Genomic DNA, 24,877 nt, shown 5'->3' with positions numbered 1-24,877 from the left:
CATTTCCCTCCTTTTACCCCCCTTTAGTCATCTCACCACCACTTACCTCACAACTCTCCATTTTCAGTTCTTCCTTCCTTAATAGATCGCCGGAATTAGCCCTTGTATCCATCGGAAAAATGTAGCCCAAACAAGCCTCAAGGATCCTCTCTCTCTCTCCTCTGTTTTGGGCTACTGCCCACAATACCACCACCGCCTGCCACCTTGCAAAGTAATGCGAACCATCTGCAGCACCATGCCCCACTGCTAACGTCATTCCCCAGCCACTGACCCACCTATCCGACATCCTTCCGCAAGCCTCGCCTGACCTCCCTCTCTCCCGCAACTCATATCTTCTCTTTCGTTGGCACTCACGCACTCTCAAACGCTGTCTCTCTGCTCGAAGTGAGTGCTGAAAAGCACCATCCCTCTTTGTCTTCGTCGTTGCACCCCGACCAAGGGTTAATAGCCGACGATCTATTGAGGAAGGAAGAATTGAAAATGGAGAGTTGTGAGGTGAGTGGTGGTGAGATGATTAAAGGGGGGTAAAAGGAGAAAAATGGGGGAATTTGGGATGAAAAAGGTATGTCCGGTGAGTCAATGCCGGATTTCTGGTCAAGGTTGTTTTTAACAAAAAAAAATTTCATTAAGGTCTGAAGTTGCCCAAAAATTTTTAAAAGGTTGTCTTTGCAAAAAGTTATATTTAAAAGGTTGTCTCTAACAAAAAAACTCAAAAATCTATAAATGACCACAATAATAATAATATTATGAAACAAAAATTCCTACTTGCTTTATTAATAATAAAAAAATTTGCTACATTTAATTTACATACAAAATCAATTTCAGTAGTCAAAGCATCAATTTATTCCAATAATTAATGTCTTAAAAATAAAATTTCTATAATCTAATGATATCTACGAAAATTAAAATTCTAACTTGAGCAAATAATATGTACAATTGAAACTTGACCATTGTCTTCAATCTCCACCGTCTCGTGCTTGATTGTTTAAATATTTCACCCACGTATCTTTAGCTCGTCAATCATCTCTTGCGAATAAGTGCTAGAAATCCCAAGAAAGTACTACAAAATAATTACAAAGAATTATAATAAGAACTAGTATGTCTATATTTTATAACTTTCATGTGCTATTGATCAAAGTCTGAAATCAAGCAAGTGCATCTTTGAATGATGCACTTGGTTGAGAATAAGTAAATATATTTGTGCCCTTATAAACATACTTGACCAATTTGCTTCATGAATTGTGTTATCGTTGGACGAGGTCGAATGTCGGTAGACGAGACTAGCATTCCATATGACATGGAGGATATTTGCCCACCATTCTTGTGTGCTCTGGTTGATATTTCTTTGTCATTCACTTTCACAACCATTGCCCCAGTTTGCAGGTTGATACCATCCCTGTGGAGCTTCTCCTCCGCAAATGCTGTGATTCTTTTATCAAACCTACAAATAAGAAGATCAAAGCATTAATACATAACAAAAAAACAGAGGAATCAGTTTGCTATGGTTTCAACATGCTTGTCCTTTGTCCCATTTCACTAACTTTGGAAATCCTTTATAAACTATAGTTTGATAAAAGTGAGATGTGTCCTGAAAAAAAAGATCAGTGAGATGTCAAGAAAATAACCAAGTTATTAAAATTGATAGAGAACTATGTCATTTTCCATAGACAACACAGTATCTGATTCGGCCCCAAATGTTTGATATTCTACTGCTAGTAGTTGTTTAGTTCTACAAGGTTGGCTAGTAGTTGTCCAGTTCTACAGGGGTGGTTAGTAGTTGTCGTCAGTAGATTCTCATCTGCTAGTAGCTATTCATTTTCTGATCTGCTGGTAGCAGTTCAGTTCTGCGAGGGCTGGAGTTGTATATTTTGGTTGTCACTCTGCTACAAAAATGTGATGGAAGCTGTACTACTCCTTTTGGTTTCTTCCTATGCAACTATGTTGTGTGGCTGAAAAGAATCAGTGACTCTAACTTTCCTTTTAATCTGGAAAATCAGTTTTCCAGTAGTTTTTGATATATATTCCTTCAAGGAAAAATGGAGCTTTTCTCCTTACAAAGCTGCGCTAGAATCCTACCTCTCTACCTTTTTATATCAGAAAGCTTGCTAACCTAGGGTGACTAAGCAAGCTGTACATAAAGACAAGAAACAGAAAAGACAAAATAACGACTAGAATCCACCTAGGGATCAGTACAAAATACTAGGAACAGAAAACTAAAAAAGATATTTTAAGAGAAGGAAATATCTTGGTGCCTAGGTGTACACATAAGTGTACACATCTTCAATACACTCCCCTCAAGTTGGACTGGTGGTAATCAGTCCTAACTTGGAACTAAGATGCGTGTGTTGCTGTTCACTGAGGCATTTAGTCATGATGTCTGCAAGTTGAAGGAAAGACTTCACATGAAGCACATTTAGGAACCCAGTAGTGAGATGTTCACGAACATAATGACAGTCTACTTTGAGATGCTTGGTTCTCTCATGAAAAATAGGGTTGTGTGCAAGGTAAATTGCTGATTTGTTGTCACAAAAGAGATCAATAGGTTTAGGAACATTGATCCCAAGATCATTAAGCACCCCTTCTAACCAAACCAGTTCACTTGTAGTCTGAGACATGCATCTGTACTCGGCTTCTGTAGAGGATTTGGAAACTGTTTTTTGCTTCTTTGTCTTCCAGGAGATGAGAGAATTCCCTAAGAAAACACAATATCCTGTTAAGGATCTAGCACTGAAGGCACAGTTGCCCCAATCTGAGTCACAAAAGCCTGTGAGTTTGAGCTGAGAATCACTTGAGTAAAATAATCCTTGATTAATAGTGCCTGAGAGATACTTGATAACATGAATTGCAGCTTGAAGATGTGGTTTTCTAGGAGTTGTCATGAACTGGCTAAGCTGTTGAACAGAATAAGAAATGTCAGGTCTTGTGAGGTTCAAGTAGAGCAATTTTCCTATAATACTCCTGTAGAGCTCAGCATCTTCAAGAAGCTCTCCTTCATCAGTTGAGAGTTTGATACCCTTGGGAAAAGGACTTTTACAGGTTTACAACTTTCAGTCCCTGTGCTTTTTAAGATGTCCAGGATGAATTTCCTCTGATGTAACATGAGACCCTTCTCATTTCTTGCCACTTCTATACCTAAGAAGTATTTCATTGCTCCAAGATCTTTAATAGTGAAGGCAATATCCAAAGCTTCTTTAATAGCTTGAATTTCAGGAAGAGCATTGCCTGTGATCAAAAGATCATCAACATAGACAAGAATAAACACGTACCCAGGTGCCTTCTACATCCTTAGAGAATAAGGAATAATCTTTCTTAGATTGAGTATAGCCATGGTCAAGCAGGAATTTAGTGAGTTCAAGATTCCACTGTCTTGAGGCTTGTTTTAATCCATACAAGCTTTTCTTAAGTTTACAGACTTGCCCTTCTATAGCTTGTTCATATCCTTTTGGTGGTTTCATGTAAATTTCTTCATCTAGATATCCATGCAAAAAAGCATTATTGATATCTAGATGATGTAAATTCCATCCTTGAATGGTAGCCAAAGCAATCAAAGCCCTGACAGAGGTGAACTTAGCAACAGGAGAGAAAGTATGTTTATAGTCCTTTCCCTCAATTTGTTTGTCTCCCCTGGCCACAAGCCTGGCCTTCAACCTATCAATTTCACCATTTGGTGTGAATTTGATTTTATAAACCCACTTGCTGTCAATAGCTTGCTTTCCTGCTGGAAGATGAGTCAGATCCCAAGTGTTATTTGCATCAAGGGCCTTGAGTTCCTCTTGCATAGCTTGAGTCCATCCTTCATCCCTTGCTGCTTCTGCATAATGTAAAGGCTCCCTGATTCTGAGTACATTATTCATGTAGCTCAAATAGTCCTCAGCAAACTCTTGAGTCTGTCTCATCTGGTTAACAATAGCACAGGAAGAAATCTCATGAGAAGTTGTAGTGTTCTTCCCTGGAATATCATAGATGTAATCTTTGTATCTTGGGATTTCTGCTTGTCTTGAAGACTTTCTTCTCTCAACAGTAGGTGGCTGAGTTTCTAAACCACTTGGTTCACCTTCATAAGTCATTTCCTGCTCAAGCTGTTCTGTATCTGCAAAATCATCTTCATTGACTCTATCATCATCCACTGGATGTAAATTGTTAGTAACATCATCATAATCATGAATATGCTGGTGAGGAGATTTTTCCATACCTATATGAGGAGAGTTGTTCTGTAAAAAAGGGAATAAATTCTCTTTAAAAACAACATCTCTACTTACAAATATCTGCCTGGTGGTGTCATCACCTTATAACCCTTCTGGCAATATGGATAGCCTAACATTACACATCTGATACCCCTGGGAGCAAATTTATCACTAGGCTTTTGATGTGGGCTAGCATAACAAAGACATCCAATTATTTTAAGATGTTCATAATTGGGTTCTTTGTTTGTTAATCTTTTGTAAGGTGTATCCCAGTTGATAACAGCACTTGGCAACAGATTAATCAAGTGTGTAGCTGCAAGTATACACTCACCCCACAAGTAGTTAGGCATACCTGCATGTAGCTTCAAGGCTCTTGCTTTCAAGCAAGAACCTATGCTTCCTTTCTACCCTTGCATTTTGTTGGGGTACTCCTGCACACTCCTTTGATGAGTGATTCCCCTTTCACAAATATCTGTCTGCATTCATCTTGGAATATCTCAGTCCCATTATCACTCCTAAGAGTTTTTACTTTGGTTTCAAAATGGTTTTCAACATGAATAAAAAATTTAATAAACTGCTTTTTACCTGTTCTTTGTTAGATAACAGTTGAGTCCAAGTGACCCTACTGTAATCATCCACAATAGTAAGAAAATAACTAGCACCTGTAATAGCTTTTGTCCTATAAGGACCCCATAGGTCCACATGAATTAGATCAAAAATGTGAGAAGCAATAGATTTGCTAGGAGAGAAAGGTAGCTTGTGGTGTTTAGCAATAGAACAAGTATCACAAAAATAGTCTTTAAGGTTCTTACATTTGCAAAAATCTAAGTGTTGCATCTTGGATAAAGAAACATGCCCTAGCCTAGCATGAATAACATCTAGATTAGCTACATTATTACAGTGCATCATAGTCTCATCATTAGTAGTCCTCAATAAAACTTCATCATGCTTCTCTGCATCATCTTTGTGTAGCTTATAGAGATCATTCTCTTGTTTCCCAAGAAAGACATTTTCCTAATGGAAAGGTCCTGTAAGATGCATTCATGATTGTTAAAAATCATTTGAAACTTCTGTCTCTTAGTAGTTTAGCAACAGAGAGCAAATTATGTTTAAAATCATGAATATAAAGCACATTCTTCAGAATAATGTCATGATCTAAACTCACATCTCCTATTTCAGACACAAATTTCATGCTTCCATCTGGAAGTCCTACCTTTATCTTACCTTTTAAGATTCTTTTATTCAACAGCAACTCTCTGTTACCTGTCATGTGATCACTAGCTCCAGAATCTATGAGCCATGAACCAGATTTTGTATCAATTTTATTTACAGCAGCATTAGAAATACTAAATTTACCTGCAAAGTTTGCTTGACTGCTACTTGCTTCTCCTTGTTTTTCTGTCATTGCTTTGATGACTTCTTGGACCAAGTTGTTCATGAACTTGCTGTCCTGCTTGACTCCATATCCTTCTCCATTCTGAGTTGAGAACTCAAGAGGGTTGTCCTGTGTTGTCATTTCCACATTTGCTGCACTTTTAAATTGCTCAGCACCCTTCTTATACCAGTCTGGGTATCCTACAATCTTGAAACACTCTTCCTTGCAGTGACCCTTCTTCCCACAATGATCACAAAATCTAGCCATTTTCTCTATCTTGAGTTGTTTAAAATAGTCCTTCTTTTGAAAATTCTTCAATGGTCCCAAACTTCTACTTTGATTTTGTCTGTTAACAGCCAACGCACTAGCTTCCAAGGCTGCTGTCATCTCACCTGTAATCTGCTTCTGCCTCTCAATCTGAAGAACCAAATTATAGGCTTTGTTCACTGTGACCAAAGGGTCAGTGCTTAGAAGATTTGACTTCATTTGGTCATAACCATTGTTAAGACCATCACAAATTTTATCATCTCTCAGTGGATTGTAATTCCATCAGTTTCTTTGCAAGATCACATGAGCATTTTTGCCATTGCTCCACATGTGCACTCAGGTATCCCTTCCAGATCTGCAATTTGGTCCAAATGTTCTTAGCTTACAGTAGTACTCACTTACACTAAGATTATTTTGCTGAAGCTCCCAAAGATCCTTCTTGAGAGAGAAAAGTTGTGGTGCATTCGTCTGTGCATACCTCTCAACAATCTCTTCCCAAAGCTGCCTGGTGGATTGCATATTCACCAAACTTGCTGCCACATCTGATTTCATGGTAGCCAGCATCCATGATCTCACCATGTAATCACACCTTTCCCATTTCTGCATTTCTTCTTCACCTGAAGTAGGTTTGGGATGTTTCCCTCCAAGAAAACCTAGTTTGTTCTTGGCTCCCAAAGCTATCCTAATGCTTTTACTCCAGTTCATAAAATTTGTTCCATCAAAAATTATGCTTCCTAATGGAGTAGAACCATTATCATTAACAGCTATAAACAAGGGATCCTTGTAAGGATTCACACTGGAATTCTCATTTCCAGATTGTTCTCCTTTATCTTTTGCCATTACTCAAAACAGGAAGATAGAGCCTCTGAAACTTTAAAGAAAGGATCTTGACACCCTATTGCTCTGATACCATGAAAAGAATCAGTGACTCTAACTTTCCTTTTAATCTGGAAAATCAGTTTTCCAGTAGTTTTTGATATATATTCCTTCAAGGAAAAATGGAGCTTTTCTCCTTACAAAGCTGCGCCTAGAATCCTACCTCCTCTACCTTTTTATATCAGAAAGCTTGCTAACCTAGGGTGACTAAGCAAGCTGTACATAAAGACAAGAAACAGAAAAGACAAAAATAACGACTAGAATCCACCTAGGGATCAGTACAAAATACTAGGAACAGAAAACTAAAAAAGATATTTTAAGAGAAGGAAATATCTTGGTGCCTAGGTGTACACATAAGTGTACACATCTTCAATAGTGGCTTTAAGCTGATGTTTTGCAGGATTGCAGCAAGTGTTTGCTCCTATTGTATTGACTACTATTTTTCTATTTATAGGATGGTAAATAGAAGTAAATTGGTAGATACAAGGATGGTAGGAAGAGCATAGATTGAAGTTCTTTCGGACTGATTTTGGACAAATAATTAAATACTAGATAGGTTCTAGCATAGATTCCTTGAACTATTAGTTTGTTTTGGAGATTCATTAGTTTTTAGAAAATGTATTAGTTTTTAGAGATTCAAGTATTGGGGTGAGGGGAAAGATGAGGGTGAATTGGGCAACAAGCAGTAGATGCTCACTTAATTAGTTGTTTTCTTTGGGGATTGAAAAACAGCAACTATTTAGTATGGAAAATTGGTTCTTCCAATCAAAGCTTTACTCTAAAAAATGGTCTACAGAGGTTACTAATACTGTAATACCTACAAGTATCCTTATGACAACTGATGTTTTTCTTGTAAGATTTTCCTTTATGATTTTCTTCATACATTTGGTGGTTAAGTTTCATTTTTTTTCTTTTTTAACCATCAGCTTGCCAGAAATTATAATAATGATGATTCTTTTGGTAAAATTGTTAGCATTATATTTGTATTTAAAAGTTCTTCCATGTAAGAATCCTATTAAATTTTCTATTAGTTCTTCTATACAATGATGGAATTATGATCAAAGTTTGTTTTCGTGGATTGTGTAAGTCAAATGATTAGTGCATTATGAAACATAGAAAGTATATTTGCTTGGGAAGAGGAGAGGTACAGTTGCACAAGAACTATCGGCTTGCCGTTCTGGGATAGCGAATCTTAAAGCTATCTATATACACTCATCCAGAATACAATTTGGCATCTTCTTTCAGATTTCGAACTATCCTTTGATGTGCATTTCATTTTGTTTTTAGTTATTGTTAATGATTTTGCTGCTTATCCCTTGTTAATTATTTCAGTATACATCAGTCTCATGTTAAAATAATTTGGTTCATATTATCTGAAAATACAACACACATTAGGTAAAATAAGATGTGAAATAAAACAAACAATAGCAAAATCTAATATCCAGAACAAATTCTGCAAACACTGAATACTAAAATTAAACAAACCAATACAGATTAAATCAATGATTACTAAAAACTTTATGAATTTTACAAATGCAAAGCTAATGTTAGTCAACTAACCTAAAATCGACGAACAATGTGAGAGCCCTAAGATCGATTATAGCAAAAAGAATTGACGAAGCTGAATCACAAATTTCAGTTTTTCAATTGAGAAATGTGGGAAATTTAATTGGAATTGTGATGGAAAAATTTAGATTATGGGGAGAATTTGGATTATGGGGAGTGGTGGTTATTGACGATGGTGTGAGGCTTCAAGCTATGGAGCCCGAGAGTATTATGGCGAGGATGCTTCGAGATTTTTTTTTTTTGACAGGTTGTTATAGATTGGTTACGTTAACCACGATGTATAGATAGAATAATACTAGGAGTGGTAGTATTTTTTTCTATTGTAAGGAAAAACAATTTTAAAAGTAAATAGATTTATCTTATACTGTATCAATATAAATTGAAAATATATTAAATTTTAGAATTATTATTTTTAGGAAACCGGTTCAAGTTAGAAGTAGTTTCCTATATCTTCACAAGAAGAATATATACATATAATAGTATATTATGTTGAAAAAAACTTAAATTAAAAAAAATTAAATATTTCAAGAAAACCGGTTTTACTTAGAAGCAATCTCTTATTTCACAAACACTTTTTTTATTAGTTAAATAGTTAAACTTATGAGTCTGGTTTTAGATGATCAATGGTTTCCTACATTTAAGAAATGGGTTAGTAACAACCGGTATCCTATAGGTAGTCTCTTTGGCCATTTTTGTAGTAGTGTTGGTCCCTACTTTACGCCTATTAGTGACCACTTAAAGCTTATTAGTCACCCTTTTAACTCACTATAAGCAAGTAAAATAATCTTGCAGGTTGAGTGTAAGAGCCAAACTCCTTTGCAGCATTTGAAACAGATTTCCCACGACCTCTACCCCCCTTGCTCTTCTATATTCCACTTTTCGGCCTCACACTTCTTCCTTTCATTTTAATCTAAGGAGGATCAAAAACAGTAATGGTAGAGGAATTTGATGCTGTTGATTCTCCAACACCTGATTCTGAATCACCTAAGTTAATATTAGCAAAAACAGCCAACACATCAACAAGATCACGCATATAATTAACCCTTCTCCATTATCTTCCTTGCCTCTTCATTATCATGACTTCTTATGGTGAGATTGTTATACACCATACATATTTGAAATCGCCAAGGAATGCAATCTTTCTTTAGTGATGACATGTTCACCCGTTGTTTTGGCAAACTTTGTCCACCGCCGTAAAATATAAGATGAAGGTGTCTACTAACCGGGTGCATGTGAAGTACCCTTAGGCAATGATAACATAACATCCCCACCTCCTCAAAATTCCTACAAGAACAACTAACAAACTTATTGACACAATCAAAAGTGACATGGTGTGTCCGTTGTGGATGCTTCTCAGGCGACACTTTATAAACTAATATTGTGTCATCGATAGTCAAAAACTCACAAATAATACCCAAAGAATACCCAAGTTCTTGCTCAAAATCCCTAAACATTGTAGCTGTTCAAATTGACTAGCATGTATCAACATACACGCCATAGGAAAATAAGACTTGGGGACAGATTTAGAATCAACAAATTCATCATTGGTTTTAGTTTGTCTTCGTCGTAAAATAGTGTTTTGGAACATACCAAAAAAATCATACAAGCTTGTTGTCTTGGAAGCTTGAAAGCTTATAACATTATTAGTACTTTCACTATGTTGGGAGGATAAAATTCCAGCTGAGAAGAAGTCCTTACTCAATGGTTTGGACCACTTATACTTCAACTCATACAAACAAGCAAACCACTTGTCTCCTTCTAGGCCATACTTCTCCATCATATAATCCCAACTTGCCCTCAAACTCAACGCTATCAAACTCAATGTTGAGTCATATAGTATTTTGATGATTGTAAACAAATGATGATTATCTAACTAACATGTGTGTTTGAGATGTGCATATTACATTAACATGAAACAAGTCATCAAAGGTTGAATATATCACATCATGAAGGTCTTCCCACAAGTGAAGTTCCTAAAAGAGTTCCTATAAGGAACACAAATAGAGCGGTTCCTAGGTACATCCTATGAGGAACATTGAATATGAAGTTCTGGAGCAGTTCCTGAGTGGGAGCAGCAATATAACGTTTCAGAGTTGAAACAAGAAGTTCCTGAGCAGGAACTATGAGTGCGAAGTTTCTTAAAGGAACTAGCACACTGAAGTTCCAAAGGTGGAGCTATCAACATGCGGTTCTTGAGTTGGAGCAGCATGGAGCATGAAGGCAGAAAATATGAGTTTATTTTCTAGGATTCATGTAAGTATATGGAAACATGAAAGGTAATGGAACAAGGTCTAAAGGAACTCGTAAGGTCAAAGGAACTCGTGGAACTTAGAGTCAAAAGTATTTAAGAGTCAATAAATCTGATGCATATTATTATCTTAATCTATAAGAATTTATTTAGAGTTTATTTCTTAATAAATCTCTACGTGGTTAATCATTTATAAATAATATGCATTAGTTGTTTTAGATAAGTTTTAGTTTTAAAATAAAAGATAAGTTTTAGTTTTAAAATAAAAGATAAGTTTTTAATAAAATCGGTTTCTTTAGGAATCTGATTTTAATTAATTTAATTTTATCTTTTCAGTTTTTGGAAAATAAAAAGCCTAGATTTATAATACGTATAATGAGTATTGTTAAAGAAATTGTCTGTCTGTTCCTCTCTAAAGGAACAGACGTGGTAGTCTATTAATCTAAGTTAAAGGAACTAACTATTAAAAGGAACTAGACTTAGGATGGAGCATTACAACGGTACAATATGTCAGTTGAGAAAATATGCCTAGATTGTAGGTAACCGTTTTATTTAAGGAAAAATCTGATTTTATGGAAAATCTTTTTAAGGAAAAGATTTTATTTTTTCAAAAGATGATAAAAATATTATCTGGTTTTTACAGAAGAAATTTAAAGATAATATTTTTATTAAAATGATTTAATTTCAGATTTAATAATTAATATGTTTTTAATTAAATCAGATTTTCAAATTAATGCTCAAAGTGGTTGCTAAAATTAGGAGCAGTAACTATAATCTCCCACGTTTAACAGTGATCATGGAGATCATGGGATGATGAAGGAACGTGTTCCTTCGTGTAAGGAACATCATGGGATAATGGTTTAACCACTAACACATGATTAATCCCACGTTCATTCTAAAAGACTGCTATAAATATACAAGTTCAATTGAGTTTCAAATTGTCTGACTAGTGTCTTTCCATAGTGTTAGACTTATGTCATTCCATAAGTTTGGCTTAAGGAATAGCGTTACAAAAGAATTATATTTTCTATTCCTTGTTTGAGTCAGTTCCTTTGAGTTTCAAGTTCCTACGAGTGCCATGTTCCTTTACAGTTATTCAGTTTCTATATACTAGAGTTAAACCAAATTATCAAGCGTCTGTATTTGATTTGGGGTTAAAGGGTTTGAGTGAACTCTTGTAATAGAAACTTGGTAAAGGGTTTGAGTGAATTCTTGTATCAAGTTTGTGCATGTTAGGAACTTGAGTAAGTTCTTGTTGTGTATGCGTAGACTTAGGGTGAAGTCTATCTAGGGGTGAAGGGTTTGAGTAAACCTTTTGTAAAGAGTTGTGGGAACTCTTGAAAGACTTAGAGTTAAGTCTAGAGTATAGAGTGGAGATTGTGAGAGAGTTGGAGTTCCGAGTGGAACTTGAGTATGTAATAGGTTGAATCATAGGAGATTTCCTATTATAGTGAAGAGTTTAAATCCTGAGTAGGTCGTGGTTTTTCTTCTTGTATTGAGACAAGAAGTTTCCACGTAAAAATCTCTCTTGCACTTTCAGTTCCTTATTGCTTATGTTTTAAATTCCGCATTATTTGGGCAATAAGTTCCACACTACAATTCACCCCCCTCTTGTAGTGTTCCTAGTGAAATAACAATTGGTATCAGAGCCGGAACTCATTGATAAGCAGGAACCCTGCTGAGTTAAGTTCCTGCAAGAAGAAAGAACACGTACGAGAAAGGAACTCCACCCGATGTCATTCAAAGGAACAAGTGAAGGCTGACTTTTTATACACAATTAAAAGTCACTCGAGGATTATGAACAACCCCTTTGATGTAAGTATCTCTTCCTTGAGATATTCTTTATACGCATATATTACATTGGAACTTGTTCCTTATAGTATTTCTAGTAAGATTGTTTTATTTGGCTTTGATGTTTTTATAGAAATTTAGGATAGCTTTAACATTGTTTTCTAAAGACAAAATTCAGATTTCCAATTTTTTAAAATATCAAAGAATCATATACTAGAAATAGTTGAAGGAACAAGTTATATGGAACAATGCATATTTGTGTCTCTGGAACTTGGTTTCTCATCTTAAGGAAAATCCATTATTTTTGGCATGTTATATCACACTCATATTATTATTCATTTGCCAAATGATAGTTTTATTATGCATCATGAATATTTGAAATATTTCTTATGTCGGTACATGATGTTCCTTGTTAGTAGTGGTAGATATGTGCGTGCATCATGAATATGGATATTTTATGTTCTTCCTACTAACAAGAAAGGACCCAACATATATTTGGGTACCAAAAACCAAGAACTTGCTTATTTTGCAGGTAATGTGAAAGGAACTGACATCTCTTGATGTAGAGGTTAGTTGTTTCTAGAAAGTAGTTCTAGACATGAGTTCCTATGACTACAAAAGCTAGAAAAAGTATGTAAAAGGTGAAATATATTTCTTAGGAAATTGGGTAATAATCTTTACATACTATATATCTTGGTCATTATTATTATCAAATTTGATTTTTGATATCTCTTATAAATACATGATTGAAGAAGGTTATGAAAGAGAAGTTGTTTTATGGTTGTTACATATATATGAATTATTTCAATCTAACTTCTCTTCAAGTTTTTGTGCAAGTATAATTATATTTTGTAGGTTCGTCTATGGATTCAATTAATATTGATAAAGGAACTTATGGATGTAATAAGAGAATAATCGTCAGTTCCTCTGAAAGGGACAGACGTATTGACACAATAAAATATATAGTCATAGGAACATAGTAATTAAGCATGAATCAACAGTTAACTTATATTCACGTCCTAATGGAACAGATGTTAAGGCTAAAATTTAGGAAGGTTTTAAGAAAAAGATTTTAACTAAGTTAAATCATTTATATTTAAAGAGAAACCTTGTTAGATATCATTTTAAGGAACTTTATTTCATTATATGCTTTAACTATAGGAATAATTGTTTCTAATAAGCTAACCTTTGCCTCATTTGCCAAAAATAAGTCAACCTTCTGATTATCCAGAAATAAGTTAAACTTTTAGGGGTATTGATTTTAAACAGGTTATGTAACCAATAACCTGTGTTACCGGTTAGAAAAATGTTTTTTTGTTTTGTTTTGTTTTATCCCCTTAAATCTCTCTCCCACCTTTGAATTCTGTGACTCTCTCTACTCCTCTCTCTCTCTTATCATCTTCTCTCTCTAATCCATTGTCTGCGTCACCGGGTTGCCGCCTACTGTCGCCGGTCGCCGCCCACTACCTCTCTCTTTTTTTGTTTTTTCGATTCCGGGGTTTTGTTAGTGGGGGTATGGTGGTTGACGGTGGATTTATGGATTCGGGTTGTAGCTAGTTTTTTTGGTGGTTTTTATGGTTTTGGGTGGGTGGTTAGGTGGCTGGTTTTGGGGTGGAGGACGGTGGGTTAACGATTTTGGGGTTTTGGCTTTTAGGGTCATGTTTTGGGTTGGGTGGGTGTTCCGGATCTGGAGTGGGTGACTGTGGTGGGGTTGGGTCAGGTTATGGGTGGGTGTTTTGGGTGGGTATGACGGTAGTGGTGGGGTTGAGTTAAGTTGATTAGTGGTACTGCTGGATGGGTTCGGTGGTTTGCGGCGGGGTGAGGCTCGATGGTTAGCAGCGGGGCTAGGTTCAGGTATTGGGTTGTTGGGTTATTGCAAGTGGGGGTGGGGGTTGTGGGTTTAATTAGATCTGGGTGGTGTTAGTGGTGGTGGTGATGATTGGGTGAGGCAGTGGGTGGTGGTTGTGGCTGGTTGAGGTAGTGGGTGGTGGTTGTGGCTGGTTGAGGCAGTGGGTTGTGGCCTAGTGCATTGGGTGGTGGTCGGTGGTTCAGCAGTGGGTGGTGGTCGGTGGTTCAGCAGTGGGTGAGAAGCAATTAATTCTAATAAAAATTACTAATAATAATGATAGTAATAATTAACAATAATTATAATTAACAATAATTATAGTAGTGAATTGTTATAAGAGGTAACCAACAGGTTAAAAAATCATTTAGCCTATTTTTGACTTAAATGATAGCAAAGTTGACTTATTTCTGGATAATCAAAAGGTCGACTTTTTTTTGGCAGATGAGGCAAAGGTTAGCTTATTAGAAGCAATTATTCCTTAACTATATTACTTCTTTTGACTAACCTACTAATATTAAAATGCACAAAGTATTTCTTTTTGGGTTCGCTTTACGGATTATATTTCTTAGTTTATGACAACCCAAAATAAAGGAACAAACAATATTTAGTGAGGGGAACAACTCGTAAGATTATAACTTGACAATGAGCGTTCCAAGCATATGATGATAGACAAATCAACATTACTCTCGCTATATGCTTACGATGAAGGAGCTGTAGCTTCATAAACCAACGGAAAATGGTTAGACTGTTTAATTATCAAATGTTGGTAAGTTAAGTTCTTGTTTCATTGTATATATCTTTATTGTCGAGTTAAAGAATCACATTATGTTTACAGTTTTTAAAGCTCACTAACTCTGGTTGTTTTGAAATTAAATTACGTCATCAAAAAAAAAAAAAGCTAGAAATGTCATACTTGAAGGGAATCAAGTAGGGAACACATACTTTGTGGATCTCAATTTGGTTCCTAACAACATGACATGACTAGTCGTTATTAAGGATGATCTACTTATATCTATCAAAATAATAACATTCTAACTTCATCATGGTTGACAAACTTAGACCAAGGAACTTGATTATATGTATATCTTATATCTGGTTCCTAAAAGGTAAATGTTTGTATATTGTGTCCATGAAGATAGTATGTGATCTTATCTTCTTTCAAAATTTGGTGTGCATCACAAATTCTTGGAACCTTTTCATATGAATTTGCGTGACATCTTAAGTGTTTACATTAGAATTTTGAAGGAGATTTTTCTTGTTTATAGTTATTTAAGGAACACCTGATTCTTTTCTTTAATCGCAAAGATAAGTATTACACATAATGTGTAATCATTGCTAAGAAGATTAAAAGTATAAGTGTTTATAAATTATTATATTCAAGATCTAACCATGGAACCAAGTTCCAAACAAGTTTGATGATGTGTGCAGGAACAAGGAACAAGTAAGAAAAAGTAAACGATAACACTTGCTAAATCATCAGCAAAGGATGATTATAAGCTGATCAACAAGACATCCTATAACATCTTCAAAGGAGAAAACACTGAAAACAGCTATATGAACGTATGGAGAAGAGCTTAAAAATGAAGATCAAGTTCAAGTTCATCAAATAAAAGTTCAACTCAATGAATATGTGTAAGCAAAGTTCCTGCCCAATTAGTAGGAACAAACAATTCCAACAATCGAGTTTCTTGATTCTAACTGGAACATAAGAAGTATACCTATGGCTCATTCACAGAGACATAGGCAAAGAAACTCTATACAGGTTAGTTGTTGAGAGGAACAACTAAACAAAGAGTTTTTGCTAACCTTATGCGCCAATGAGTACACGAGCATGATAAGGTAATTCAACTACTCTCTTGGAGCATAATGATATTATGACAAAAACATGTCAAGGAACTTTTGAAGAATGATGAGTACGAGTCAAATTGGAATGGAAGTTTCTATCAGATGTAAAGACATCAAAATGATGGAGCTAGTTCGGGAATTCAAAAGTAAGTCATCAAAATCAGTCCAATACTTGAGGTAATTTTATGTAATATTCATGGTGAAATATGACTTAAGATATGATGTTTCTATTCACTTTAATATATTACATTGTTAAAATTTATTAATCTGAATGCATAATTTTTATAAGTCTTGCTTTAAAATTATGTGAATATAGGTTCTTTATAATGTCACCTTTCATGGACTGTTTAGAGGAACAAGACTTAATGAAGTATGACTTGAGTATAAACATGTTCTTTTCAAAAGTTTTGTCGAACTGGGTTCTTACACATACTAAAATTGAAGTGACTATATGCACACTAGAGTAAATATGTTACACTTAATTTTTGTGTCGTAAAGGCATATTCCCTTGCCTAAGAGTGTTAGAGGTCTCATAATAGAATTATGGATGTTGTCAAACATGAAAGTCCTAAGTTGCCAAAGATACAATGAAAGAAACCTTGTTGGAACAAGACGGTAAATTCCCTTAATAAATTTCATTTCATTTGACTTTTAGAGGGAACAAACTTATTCTTAGCCAACTATCAACAGTTCACACCACATTTCTTCAAATACCCTTTGATTAATTAATTTTTCATTCTATTCATATCCTGTCACTTCAAATATCCTAATTTCCATGTGCTCTAAATTAAAATTCATAACTTTTTATGGTTCAATGATACATAAAGAGTGACAAATGAAAAATACATTTTGAGGGGTTAAGGAAGAAGTGAGAAGCAAGTATTTTATGTTTTATCAATTGATGCTCAGAAAGATATATCATTAGATGGAACTACTCATATAAGTTCCTAATGATGAAGGAATGGTAAGGAACTCAGGGGGAATAAGGAAAGAAGCAATATCTATTTTCTGTTCTTGGTGGTGGATTTCAAGTATGTATCACTTCTTTGTGGTAGGTAAATGTGACATTCTAGGAAAAGTACAACAGCTTGTAATGACACCCTTGTTAAAAAAAAATTAATTAATTAAAAAAAAGGTACATAAGGGTGATCCAATCTTTATTATTTCCTAGAAGTCGATATGTCATATATATGGTTGTGAAAATGCTTACTCATGAATTTGTTGAGAAGAGGAACATTAGCTGAAAAATGGAAGAACTTGACTATAAAGATAAATTCGTTCAAGTTTCTTCACTCAATGAGTTCTTCAAGGTTGATTAGTTGAGTAAAAGTGAACTTGATAGATATATATCAAGGTGAATGTGTGTGGGGTTTGACAAAGATTTCAAAAGTGTGAGGTGAAGTGATTAACTCTAATAATGATTGTTGAGAACCTCTTATTATAAGTCTAAACCATAGAGCACACAATATATCTCAAGTTCCTCTACTCAAAATTTTCCACAAATTTCTTTCATATTTCTTTGAGCCGGATATTACAATGTTCTACTTCTTAATCCATTCTTGACCTTCAAAATTGATTTTTGCTTGACTTTTATTTTCTTACTTGTCAAGTTCCTTCAATGGTTTTTGAAATTGGGTCTTTGGATTGTGAGTTGGAAATTTGTGTAGCACATGCATCCTAAGTTTGAAAACTGAGATTCTCGAGGCTTTTGGGACTAACAAGTGTTTAACCATGATGGTGGTAATAAGTGTAGCATATAAAATTACGTGTATATGATTTACCTAAATAAATGTGTTAAGATGATCCTTTTCGATAATGACAAAAGGGGAAGAATATGTATGATGCTTATGGTCAAATATAGTTAAGTCTATATCCTTCTATGATGAATGTTCTTTGTATGATGTGTTTATTTATGTTGATATTTCCTTCATATACATGCATGACTTGTTCATTATGGGGAATTAAAGTACATCGTTTATTGCTTAATTTGTGATAAGCATCATTTGTTTGTCATCATCAAAAAGGGGGAAATTGTTGAGTCATATAGTATTTTGTTAATTGTAAACAAATGATGATTATCTAACTAACATGTATGTTTGAGATTTCATATTACATTAACATGAAACAAGTCATCAAAGGTCGAATATATCACATCATGAAAGTCTTCCCACGAGTGAAGCTCCTAAAAGAGTTCCTATAAGGAACACAAATAGAGCGGTTCCTAGGTATGTCCTATGAGAACATTGAATATGAAGTTCTGGATCAGACCTGAGTGGGAGCAGCAATATAACGTTTCAGAGTTGAAACAAGAAGTTCCTGAGCAGGAACTATGAGTGCGAAGTTTCTTAAAGGAACTAGCACACTGAAGTTCCAAAGGTGGAGCTATCAACATGCGGTTCTTGAGTTGGAGCAGCATGGAGCATGAAGGCAGAAAATATGAGTTTATTTTCTAGGGTTCATGTAAGTATATGGAAACATGAAAGGTAATGGAACAAGGTCTAAAGGAACTCGTAAGGTCAAAGGAACTCGTGGAACTTAGAGTCAAAAGTATTTAAGAGCAAATAAATCTGATGCATATTATTATCTTAATCTATAAGAATTTATTTAGAGTTTATTTCTTAATAAATCTCTACGTGGTTAATCATTTATAAATAATATGCATTAGTTGTTTTAAGATAAGTTTTAGTTTTAAAATAAAAGATAAGTTTTAGTTTTAAAATAAAAGATAAGTTTTTAATAAAATCAGTTTCTTTAGGAATCTGATTTTAATTAATATAATTTTATCTTTTCAGTTTTTGGAATACAAAAGGCATAGATTTATAATACGTATAATGAGTATTATTAAAGAAATTGTCTGTCTGTTCCTCTCTAAAGGAACAGACGTGGTAGTCTATTAATCTAAGTTAAAGGAACTAACTATTAAAAGGAACTAGACATAGGATGGAGCATTACAACGGTACAGTTATGTCAGTTGAGTAAAATATGCCTAGATTATAGGTAACCGTTTTATTTAAGGAAAAATCTGATTTTATGGAAAATCTTTTTAAGGAAAAGATTTTATTTTTCAAAAGATGATAAAAATATTATTCGGTTTTTACAGAAGAAATTTAAAGATAATATTTTTATTAAAATGATTTAATTTCAGATTTAATAATTAATATGTTTTTAATTAAATCAGATTTTCAAATTAATGCTCAAAGTGGTTCCTAAAATTAAGGAGCACTAACTTATTATCTCCCACGTTTAACAGTGATCATGGAGATCATGGGATGATTGAGGAACGTGTTCCTCCATGTAAGGGACATCATGGGATAATGGGTTAACCATTAACACATGATTAATCCCACGTTCATTCTAAAAGACTGCTATAAATATACAAGTTCAATTGAGTTTCAAATTGTCTGACTAGTGTCTTTCCATAGTGTTAGACTTATGTCATTCCATAAGTTTGGCTTAAGGAATAGCGTTACAAAAGAATTATATTTTCTATTCCTTGTTTGAGTCAGTTCCTTTGAGTTTCAAGTTCTTATGAGTGCCATGTTCCTTTACTGTTATTCAGTTTCTATATACTAGAGTTAAACAAAATTATCAAGCGTCTGTATTTGAGTTTGGGGTTAAAGGGTTTGAGTGAACTCTTATAATGGAAACTTGGTAAAGGGTTTGAGTGAATTCTTGTATCAAGTTTGTGCATGTTAGGAACTTGAGTAAGTTCTTGTTGTGTATGCGTAGACTTAGGGTGAAGTCTATCTAGGGGTAAGGGTTTGAGTAAACCTTTTGTAAAGAGTTGTGGGAACTCTTGAAAGACTTCGAGTTAAGTCTAGAGTATAGAGTGGAGATTGTGAGAGAGTTGGAGTTCCGAGTGGAACTTGAGTATGTAATAGGTTGAATCATAGGAGATTTCCTATTATAGTGAAGAGTTTAAATCCTGAGTAGGTCGTGGTTTTTCTTCTTGTATTGAGACAAGAAGTTTCCACGTAAAAATCTCTCTTGCACTTTCAGTTCCTTATTGCTTATGTTTTAAATTCCGCATTATTTGGGCAATAAGTTCCACACTACAATTCACCCCCCTCTTGTAGTGTTCCTAGTGAAATAACACTCAAACTTCTCCATGATCGGAAAATGTGTCATCACTCTTCAAAGTTCCAAAGTTACTGACTACATCCTGATAAAGATGCCACTGGCATAGCCTCGCCCTTGTGTTAGGAAACACCTACATACTACAATTCTATAATAAACACATTTAAGACTTCCGTACCCAGATAAACCCATTAAGTAACCATTTTATGTCATTTAGTGACCAACATAATCCCTAAACATTACATAATAATTAAAAGTCATAAATGTTAGTTTTCTATTAAGTACTCAGTATACCATTATATGTTACCAGTTTAGTTCATTATGTGACCAATTTTACATATAACATAAAAAGACTCAAAAAATTGAACAAAAATACCTGAGACAAAGCATTGCTCATGGCCTGATCTTGGTTTGTAAATATTGACACAAGACAAACTCCACCAATACATTTCTTGGAAACCTCAATGAGCCAAACAAATGAATCAATTGCATCATCCGACGAAAAGCAACACCCAACATTACATTCTTCCAATGTTTATCCCCACAAATGCACCACATATCAAATTATACTATTTGTACGATAAGTGGTATCAAAATCTGTAACATCTCCATATAATTCATAATCATCCTTCATCATAAATTTGCGCCAAAACAGATGACACAACCTACCGATGTTATCCAATTTAACCTATAAAAAAGTCATCCTCATCAGCAGCCCTTTGGCTAAGCTTATCGATGGCAGCTTGTGCATCACCTGCTTCAATTGCCTTCATCTTTAGCCTATTCACATAATTGTAGTAGTCACGAGAAGTGTGACCAAGGGCCTCCGCACCATCATATTGGTGACATATCGATATTGCACAGCCTGATGCATTGATGCTTCTGTCATAACAATAATTTCTTTCACTTTGCCATCCCCAATGGCCCTCTCCGAACGGTGGTAATGTTGCCGCTCAGTACGGGTAAGCTCATGATTATGCACAAGCACATGACTTATCACTTCATACATCCCAAAATCATTTAACTTCACCTTCATCATTGTAGCACACCCCGTCTTTGTAAAAATAACCCCCCGTTGCTTTCGCTTCCTCTCATTGCCATCCTCATCAACAATAACATCCGGAATAGAATCAAAATCACATCGACCATCCGGTTTTCCATGACACGAGCAAACAAAATACTCTTCGTTAAATAGACATTTCCTTCAACCCTACCAATCCTAGATGTATACTTCCTAATGCTAAAACCCAATGCTCGAAAATGCAGACGATACAATTTATACAATTCCTTAATTGTTTTCTTTTGCACACCAATAAGAATACCACTAACATCAAGATCATCTTCTGCCATAAGACACAAAAAGACACTAGAAAACCTTAATAAGTAACCACTTTAAGCCATAAAGTCATTATAATGTCATACTCAAATATAATATAACAACATATTCTGCCAAAAAACACAAAAAACACCAGAAAAGCTTAATTAGTGACCACTTTATGCCATAAAGTCACTATCATAACAATTGAATCAACACATATCTAACAAAATACACTAGAAAATGAACAGAAATATAAGAAAGTGTGTTACCAGTGCATTTTTCAACAATTGAATCAACTGCTTGTAGTTGATTATGAATCATTGCGTCCAATGGTTCATTTTCATTATGTGTTGCATCAACTACTTGTAGTTGATTATGAATGACTGGATTTGCTGAAACAGAGGGAGTAGATGCATGATAGAAAGATTTTAGAAAACATGAGTGTCAGCCACAACTTTAACTTTTAATTACACATCAACACTAGCGCATATAAAATGGAATATGGGAAAGTGAAAAGAAAATCATATTGACGGTATCATAAATATAATTGATAAAATATAAAACTAACCTCTACTAATAATCGAAAATACTGTTTAAGAGAAAAATATAACTCTTCATCCATCATGACCATATCAAGACTTATCAAACTTTCTCCTTTTTTTATGATCCGTGACCTCAAATAGTCTAGAAACGCTAACCTTGATTTTCCAATTAGTTTAATAGAATCAAGTTCATGGATAAAAGAATAAGATCTAACATTTAGATATATGTGAAAAAATAAATATGAATAATTATGTATACAATAAATATTCTATGAATAAAATAGTTAGTGAATTGCATAATACCTTTGCAATGTCGTGACAAACTTTCATTTGATTCATGTAATGCCACCATGGTATGCTATAGGTTCAAAATTATAAATATGTATTTTTATCTTTATATAACTCAATTTTTAAAAGTATGATTTTCAAAGATGTAATTGATATTGTCCCACATATAATACACTCTTTTTATAGTTAATTTTACATTTAATTAAAATAAAGAATAAATAATACGTTATTTTTCATACAAATAAATAAATTTTCATAATTTGTAAACTATATTGTATATGAAACTTATTTCAAAAATATTTCGAGCAATCTTGAATGGTAAAAAAGAATTATAATATTACGAATTTGTAACAAAAGTTATATTCAATTTACATAGTATAATAATTTAGGTTGTTTATCTAAAATCAGAATGTAATGTTCACCTATCCAAAAAACCTTATATGTATTTATATCTATAGTAAACACTATTTTTTTTTTAAAAAAGTTAATAATTTAAAAAACAGTACATGACAGGCTTAGATGGAGCTCTCTATAATATTCTAAGGTTGTTCTTGAAAATCTATCTCTAATATTTTCATCATCCAAAATTCTAATATATATGTAACTTTATCGCTATAGATTTCAACTTTTATTGTAACAATAATTTAACTTGATAAATTTTGTTGCAATACTAAATTATTTTGGTTCAGTGGAGCAATTAAGGCTGAGGTTTTGAAAGATAATATGTCTAATTCTGTAAATTGGACCTATTATAAAATGTTATAATCACATTAACATTAACTTTAATTATTTATTATATACTTTTATTTTATTTGAATTGAAATATGAATATTTTATTTACTATGATATATTAAAGTTATTTACGAAATTAAATTTCTTAAGTTAAGGTGTGCTTTTATTTCATGTTTTCATAAAATAGGTTTAATGGGATTAAGTATTGTAGTTTAAAAAAACAAAAAGAGAAAAGAAACCCAACCTCATTTACTATTTTCTCCTTCCTCATTTCGTGTCTCATTGTGAGACAACCAAAGGACTTCTTCCTCTTGCTTCGTGTCTTAAAGTGCCAGAGAGCTACCTCACAAAATCATCACAAATCATTCAAATTGGGTTTCTGATTCTTCAATCAATTGAAGAGGCAAAGCCAAACCCATATCTCTCCCCTGCGTGTGCTGTTGTTATTGTTCTACTGCCGCGGTCGTCTTACGCTGCTGTCATCGGTGTTGGTGGTACACCGAGTACCAAAGGTACTAACCTTAGTTATGAGTTGTTACTACTGTTATCAATTATCAATTTGATTTCTAGTTTTGGAATCAAATTATCAATTTGATTGTGGATTGTTGTTGTGGTGTGTTATTACTGCTGTTATGGAATCATAGTTACGAGTTGTTGTTGGTAGTTTTGTTCTGTTTTTGTTATTGAATTGTTGGTGCTGTTGTTATGTTGTTGGGGTAGTTGTTGTTGTTATTGTGGTGGTTAGTGTTGCTATGGTTATAGTTGACGATGCTGGATTAGTGTTGTTTGTGAATTGATATATCAACTTGATTTCTATTGGTGTTGGTTGATTGAATACATATGACACTTTGGTTGTGACGAACTCAAATTGGATTACCTCCTTCACTTTACTAATAAACATACTTGATGTGTTGTTGGTTGTGGTAAAGAAGTATGATTACACTACTAGAATAAATGCTTATTGCCGTGGTCATTAAGTGGCCTATTGCGGCGGTTTTGGCCGCGCAGCAATTAAGGGGGCAACAATATTGTAACATATTGCTGCGATTTCTAGCGAAAACCACAACGATATATTCATATTATATTAGCAAAATTCAGTATATTGTTGCGGTTTACCCTAGAAAACCGCAACAATATACTTTATTTTATAATAAATAATAAGCATATTACAGCGGTTTCTAGCCAAAACCGCAGCAATAGGTAGAAGTATAGGTCAAAATTTTGTTTTGTTTTTTTTTTGCATTTTGCAATCGAATTTGAAAAATTTAAACCACACCACTCTCCCATTCATTATCCACCAAACGAAATGAAAGAGGAAATGACATGAATCTTATGAAAGAAAAATTACATAAATAATACAAAAAAATAGCTAAAAGTAGCTAACAATTACTCCAAAATTCGAGTAACATTAATCCAAAATTCTAAAGCCACGACGAAAATTACCAAACCAGACCAAAATTCAAAAGTGACGAAAATTACCAAACCAAACCAACATTCGAGTAACATTACTCCAAGATTCGAAAGCCATGACGAAAATTACACAAAATCTAATATACCAGAAATTCGAAAACCAGAAATTCACCCTGATGACGAAGATTAATGAAATTACAAAAAAAAGTGAACTGAAAAAAAATAATGGAACCCTAGAATCTTGAACAATGTCGATGACGAAGAGATTCGACGAGACGCGAGAGGTTGGTCGCGACGAGCGACGAAATTGGTTGCGACGAAGTCTTCGACGAGAGGAGTGATGGTTGCGACGGAGTCTTCGACGAGAGGAGAGATGGTTGTGACAGAGTCTCTTCATTTTGTTACGACGAAGTCTTCATCTCTTCTATTCGTTTCTTAGCATCTCTTCAGTTGGTCACCGATGACGAGAGAGTACGGTGTCGGTGAGGAGGAATTGAGTGAGGGAGTTAGAG

General features: G+C 34.2%; 1 long non-coding RNA gene across 1 annotated transcript; it reads right to left on the bottom strand.

Annotated features, from left to right (window-relative positions):
• Positions 1-819: 819 nt before the first annotated feature.
• On the bottom strand, positions 820-8,540 carry LOC104899036 (uncharacterized). Its single transcript, XR_790879.4, has 3 exons — positions 8,263-8,540; positions 1,219-1,441; positions 820-1,060 (listed from the first exon to the last, which is right to left on the bottom strand). It is a non-coding gene; the product is annotated as an uncharacterized LOC104899036 (long non-coding RNA).
• Between the last annotated feature and the right edge of the window lie 16,337 nt (positions 8,541-24,877).

This window comes from Beta vulgaris, chromosome 7, assembly GCF_026745355.1.
Source record: "Beta vulgaris subsp. vulgaris cultivar EL10 chromosome 7, EL10.2, whole genome shotgun sequence".
NCBI classification, from domain to species: Eukaryota; Viridiplantae; Streptophyta; class Magnoliopsida; order Caryophyllales; family Amaranthaceae; genus Beta; species Beta vulgaris.
Note: the sequence above shows the minus strand (reverse complement) of the source record. Positions and strands in the feature narration are given on the sequence as shown.